Raw genomic sequence first — 6,951 nt, forward strand, 5'->3', positions numbered from 1 at the left:
TCCAATTTATGCTTTGCTCCGCATGCGTCGTCCGTACACGTGCCGAATCCAGGTTTCCAAGCGTTCGGAGCAGTTGCTTCCAAACAAGGCGGGTATCGCACCAGGACCGGACTAAGCGGCGGTTGGTCTTGGTAGTGCAGAAGAAATCCAGGAAACCAGGAATGGGCGGCCCATAGCAGTGTGGCCTGAAACAACAGCAGTTGTCAGCGCATGTTTGCAGCGGTGTTGTGCCCGAAGACGCTGGCGGCAGGATCCAATTTATGCTTTGCTCCGCATGCGTCGTCCGTACACGTGCCGAATCCAGGTTTCCAAGCGTTCGGAGCAGTTGCTTCCAAACACGGCGGGTATCGCACCAGGACCGGACTAAGCGGCGGTTGGTCTTGGTAGTGCAGAAGAAATCCAGGAAACCAGGAATGGGCGGCCCATAGCAGTGTGGCCTGAAACAACAGCAGTTGTCAGCGCATGTTTGCAGCGGTGTTGTGCCCGACGATGCTGGCGGCTGGATTCAATTTATGCTTTGCTCCGCACGCGTCATCCGTACACGTGCCGAATCTGGGTTGCCAAGCGTTCGGAGCAGTTGCTCTCAAACACGACGGGTATCGCAGCAGGACCGGACTAAGCTGCGGTTGGTCTTGGTAGTGCGAAAGAAATCCAGGAAACCAGGAATGGGCAGCCCATAGCAGTGTGGCCTGAAACAACAGCAGTTGTCAGCGCATGTTTGCAGCGGTGTTGTGCCCGACGATACTGGCGGCTGGATCCAATTTATGCTTTCCTCCGCATGCGTCGTCCGTACACGTGCCCAATCCGGGTTGCCAAGCGTTTGGGGCAGTTGCTTCCAAACACGGCGGGTATCGCAGCAGGACCGGACTAAGCGGCGGTTGGTCATGGTAGTGCAGAAGAAATCCAGGAAACCAGGAATGGGCGGCCCATAGCAGTGTGGCCTGAAAAAACAGCAGTTGTGAGCGCATGTTTGCAGCGGTGTTGTGCGCGACGATGCTGGCGGCTGGATCCAATTTATGCTTTGCTCCGCATGCGTCGTCCGTACACATGCCCAATCCGGGTTGCCAAGCGTACGGAGCAGTTGCTTCCAAACACGGCAGGTATCGCAGCAGGACAGGACTAAGCGGCGGTTGGTCTTGGTAGTGCAGAAGAAATCCAGGAAACCAGGAATGGGCGGCCCATAGCAGTGTGGCCTGAAACAACAGCAGTTGTCAGCGCATGTTTGCAGCAGTGTTGTGCCCGACGATGCTGGCGGCTGGATCCAATTTATGCTTTGCTCCGCATGCGTCGTCCGTTCACGTGCTAAATCTTGGTTGTCAAGCGTTCGGAGCAGTTGCTTTCAAACACGGCGGGTATCGCAGCAGGACCGTACTAAACGGCGGTTGGTCTTGGTAGTGAAGAAGAAATCCAGGAAACCAGGAATGGGCGGCCCATAGCAGTGTGGCCTGAAACAACAGCAGTTGTGAGCGCATGTTTGCCGCGGTGTTGTGGCCGACGATGCTGGCGGCTGGATCCAATTTATGCTTTGCTCCGCATGCGTCGTCCGTACACGTGCCCAATCCGGGTTGCCAAGCGTTTGGAGCAGTTGCTTCCAAACACGGCGGGTATCGCAGCAGGACCGGACTAAGCGGCGGTTGGTCTTGGTTGTGCAGAAGAAATCCAGGAAACCAGGAATGGGCGGCCCATAGCAGTGTGGCCTGAAACAACAGCAGTTGTCAGCGCATGTTTGCAGCGGTGTTGTGCCCGACGATGCTGGCGGCTGGATCCCATTTATGCTTTCCTCCGCATGCGTCGTCCGTACACGTGCCGAATCCAGGTTGCCATGCGCTCGGAGAAGTTGCTTCCAAACACGGCGGGTTCGCAGCAGGACCGGACTAAGCGGCGGTTGGTCTTGTAGTACAGAAGAAATCCAGGAAACAGTAATGGGCGGCCCATAGCAGTGTGGCCTGAAACAACAGCAGTTGTCAGCGCATGTTTGCAGCGGTGTTGTGCCGACGATGCTGGCGGCAGGATCCAATTTATGCTTTGCTCCGCATGCGTCGTCCGTACACGTGCCGAATCCGGGTTGCCAAGCGTTCGGAGCAGTTGCTTCCAAACACGGCGGGTATCGCAGCAGGACCGGACTAAGCGGCGGTTGGTCTTGGTAGTGCAGAATAAATCCAGGAAACCAGGAATGGGCGGCCCATAGCATCGTGGCCTGAAACAACAGCAGCTGTGAGCGCATGTTTGCAGCGGTGTTGTTCCCGACGATGCTGGCAGCTGGATCCAATTTATGCTTTGCTCCGCATGCGTCGTCCGTACACGTGTCCAATCCGGGTTGCCAAGCGTTTGGAGATGTTGCTTCCAAACACGGCGGGTATCGCAGCAGGACCGGACTAAGCGGCGGTTGGTCTTGGTAGTGCAGAAGAAATCCAGGAAACCAGGAATGGGCGGCCCATAGCAGTGTGGCCTGAAACAACAGCAGTTGTCAGCGCATGTTTGCAGCGGTGTTGTGCCCGAAGACGCTGGCGGCAGGATCCAATTTATGCTTTGCTCCGCATGCGTCGTCCGTACACGTGCCGAATCCAGGTTTCCAAGCGTTCGGAGCAGTTGCTTCCAAACACGGCGGGTATCGCACCAGGACCGGACTAAGCGGCGGTTGGTCTTGGTAGTGCAGAAGAAATCCAGGAAACCAGGAATGGGCGGCCCATAGCAGTGTGGCCTGAAACAACAGCAGTTGTCAGCGCATGTTTGCAGCGGTGTTGTGCCCGACGATGCTGGCGGCTGGATTCAATTTATGCTTTGCTCCGCACGCGTCATCCGTACACGTGCCGAATCTGGGTTGCCAAGCGTTCGGAGCAGTTGCTCTCAAACACGACGGGTATCGCAGCAGGACCGGACTAAGCTGCGGTTGGTCTTGGTAGTGCGAAAGAAATCCAGGAAACCAGGAATGGGCAGCCCATAGCAGTGTGGCCTGAAACAACAGCAGTTGTCAGCGCATGTTTGCAGCGGTGTTGTGCCCGACGATACTGGCGGCTGGATCCAATTTATGCTTTCCTCCGCATGCGTCGTCCGTACACGTGCCCAATCCGGGTTGCCAAGCGTTTGGGGCAGTTGCTTCCAAACACGGCGGGTATCGCAGCAGGACCGGACTAAGCGGCGGTTGGTCTTGGTAGTGCAGAAGAAATCCAGGAAACCAGGAATGGGCGGCCCATAGCAGTGTGGCCTGAAAAAACAGCAGTTGTGAGCGCATGTTTGCAGCGGTGTTGTGCGCGACGATGCTGGCGGCTGGATCCAATTTATGCTTTGCTCCGCATGCGTCGTCCGTACACATGCCCAATCCGGGTTGCCAAGCGTTCGGAGCAGTTGCTTCCAAACACGGCGGGTATCGCAGCAGGACCGGACTAAGCGGCGGTTGGTTTTGGTAGTGAAGAAGAAATCCAGGAAACCAGGAATGGGCGGCCCATAGCAGTGTGGCCTGAAAAAACAGCAGTTGTGAGCGCATGTTTGCAGTGGTGTTGTGCCCGACGATGCTGGCGGCTGGATCCAATTTATGCTTTGCTCCGCATGCGTCGTCCGTACACGTGCCCAATCCGGGTTGCCAAGCGTTCGGAGCAGTTGCTTCCAAACACGGCGGGTATCGCAGCAGGACCGGACTAAGCGGCGGTTGGTCTTGGTAGTGAAGAAGAAATCCAGGAAACCAGGAATGGGCGGCCCATAGCAGTGTGGCCTGAAAAAACAGCAGTTATGAGCGCATGTTTGCAGCGGTGTTGTGCCCGACGATGCTGGCGGCTGGATCCAATTTATGCTTTACTCCGCATGCGTCGTCCGTACACGTGCCCAATCCGGGTTGCCAAGCGTTTGGAGCAGTTGCTTCCAAACACGGCGGGTATCGCAGCAGGACCGGACTAAGCGGCGGTTGGTCTTGGTTGTGCAGAAGAAATCCAGGAAACCAGAAATGGGTGGCCCATAGCAGTGGGGCCTGAAACAACAGCAGTTGTCAGCGCATGTTTGCAGCGGTGTTGTGCCGACGATGCTGGCGGCTGGATCCAATTTATGCTTTCCTCCGCATGCGTCGTCCGTACACGTGCCGAATCCAGGTTGCCAAGCGTTCGGAGCAGTTGCTTTCAAACACGACGGGTATCGCAGCAGGACCGGACTAAGCTGCGGTTGGTCTTGGTAGTGCGAAAGAAATCCAGGAAACCAGGAATGGGCAGCCCATAGCAGTGTGGCCTGAAACAACAGCAGTTGTCAGCGCATGTTTGCAGCAGTGTTGTGCCCGACGATACTGGCGGCTGGATCCAATTTATTCTTTCCTCCGCATGCATCGTTCGTACACGTGCCCAATCCGGGTTGCCAAGCGTTTGGATCAGTTGCTTCCAAACACGGCGGGTATCGCAGCAGGACCGGACTAAGCGGCGGTTGGTCTTGGTAGTGCAGAAGAAATCCAGGAAACCAGGAATGGGCGGCCCATAGCAGTGTGGCCTGAAAAAACAGCAATTGTGAGCGCATGTTTGCAGCGGTGTTGTGCCCGACGATGCTGGCGGCTGGATCCAATTTATGCTTTGCTCCGCACGCGTCGTCCGTACACGTGGCCAATCCGGGTTGCCAAGCGTTCGGAGCAGTTCCTTCCAAACACGGTGGGTATCGCAGCAGGACCGGACTAAGCGGCGGTTGGTCTTGGTAGTGAAGAAGAAATCCAGGAAACCAGGAATGGGCGGCCCATAGCAGTGTGGCCTGAAAAAACAGCAGTTGTGAGCGCATGTTTGCAGCGGTGGTGTGCCCGACGATGCTGGCGGCTGGATCCAATTTATGCTTTGCTCCGCATGCGTCGTCCGTACACGTGCCCAATCCGGGTTGCCAAGCGTTTGGAGCAGTTGCTTCCAAACACGGCGGGTATCGCAGCAGGACCGGACTAAGCGGCGGTTGGTCTTGGTTGTGCAGAAGAAATCCAGGACACCAGGAATGGGCGGCCCATAGCAGTGTGGCCTGAAACAACAGCAGTTGTCAGCGCATGTTTGCAGCGGTGTTGTGCCCGACGATGCTGGTGGCTGGATCCAATTTATGCTTTGCTCCGCACGCGTCGTCCGTACACGTGCCCAATCCGGGTTGCCAAGCGTTCGGAGCAGTTGCTTCCAAACACGGCGGGTATCGCAGCAGGACCGGACTAAGCGGCGGTTGGTCTTGGTAGTGCAGAAGAAATCCAGGAAACCAGGAATGGGCGGCCCATAGCAGTGTGGCCTGAAAAAACAGCAGTTGTGAGCGCATGTTTGCAGCGGTGTTGTGCCCGACGATGCTGGCGGCTGGATCCAATTTATGCTTTGCTCCGCATGCGTCGTCCGTACACGTGCCCAATCCGGGTTGCCAAGAGTTCGGAGCAGTTGCTTCCAAACACGGCGGGTATCGCAGCAGGACCGGACTAAGCGGCGGTTGGTCTTGGTAGTGAAGAAGAAATCCAGGAAACCAGGAATGGGCGGCCCATAGCAGTGTGGCCTGAAAAAACAGCAGTTGTGAGCGCATGTTTGCAGTGGTGTTGTGCCCGACGATGCTGGCGGCTGGATCCAATTTATGCTTTGCTCCGCATGCGTCGTCCGTACACGTGCCCAATCCGGGTTGCCAAGCGTTTGGAGCAGTTGCTTCCAAACACGGCGGGTATCGCAGCAAAACCGGACTAAGCGGCGGTTGGTCTTGGTTGTGCAGAAGAAATCCAGGACACCAGGAATGGGCGGCCCATAGCAGTGTGGCCTGAAACAACAGCAGTTGTCAGCGCATGTTTGCAGCGGTGTTGTGCCCGACGATGCTGGCGGCTGGATCCAATTTATGCTTTCCTCCGCATGCGTCGTTCGTACACGTGCCGAATCCGGGTTGCCAAGCGTACGGAGCAGTTGCTTCCAAACACGGCGGGTATCGCCGCAGGACCGGACTAAGCGGCGGTTGGTCTTGGTAGTGCAGAAGAAATCCAGGAAACCAGGAATGGGCGGCCCATAGCAGTGTGGCCTGAAACAACAGCAGTTGTCAGCGCATGTTTGCAGCGGTGTTGTGCCCGACGATGCTGGCGGCTGGATCCAATTTATGCTTTCCTCCGCATGCGTCGTCCGTACACGTGCCGAATCCGGGTTGCCAAGCGTACGGAGCAGTTGCTTTCAAACACGGCGGCTATCGCAGCAGGACCGTACTAAGCGGCGGTTGGTCTTGGTAGTGAAGAAGAAATCCAGGAAACCAGGAATGGGCGGCCCATAGCAGTGTGGCCTGAAACAACAGCAGCTGTGGGCGCATGTTTGCAGCGGTGTTGTGCCGACGATGCTGGCGGCTGGATCCAATTTATGCTTTGCTCCGCATGCGTCGTCCGTACAACTGCCAAATCCGGGTTGCCAAGCGTTCGGAGCAGTTGCTTCCAAACACGGCTGGTATCGCAGCAGGACCGGACTAAGCGGCGGTTGGTCTTGGTAGTGCAGAAGAAATCCAGGAAACCAGAAATGGGTGGCCCATAGCAGTGGGGCCTGAAACAACAGCAGTTGTCAGCGCATGTTTGCAGCGGTGTTGTGCCGACGATGTTGGCGGCTGGATCCAATTTATGCTTTCCTCCGCATGCGTCGTCCGTACACGTGCCGAATCCAGGTTGCCATGCGCTCGGAGAAGTTGCTCCCAAACACGGCGGGTTCGCAGCAGGACCGGACTAAGCGGCGGTTGGTCTTGGTAGTGAAGAAGAAATCCAGGAAACCAGGAATGGGCGGCCCATAGCAGTGTGGCCTGAAAAAACAGCAGTTATGAGCGCATGTTTGCAGCGGTGTTGTGCCCGACGATGCTGGCGGCTGGATCCAATTTATGCTTTACTCCGCATGCGTCGTCCGTACACGTGCCCAATCCGGGTTGCCAAGCGTTTGGAGCAGTTGCTTCCAAACACGGCGGGTATCGCAGCAGGACCGGACTAAGCGGCGGTTGGTCTTGGTTGTGCAGAAGAAATCCAGGAAA

Source organism: Haemaphysalis longicornis, unplaced genomic scaffold (genome assembly GCF_048455015.1).
Source record: "Haemaphysalis longicornis isolate Haplotype H1 unplaced genomic scaffold, Haemaphysalis longicornis Haplotype H1 scaffold_83, whole genome shotgun sequence".
Classification (NCBI taxonomy): Eukaryota; Metazoa; Arthropoda; class Arachnida; order Ixodida; family Ixodidae; genus Haemaphysalis; species Haemaphysalis longicornis.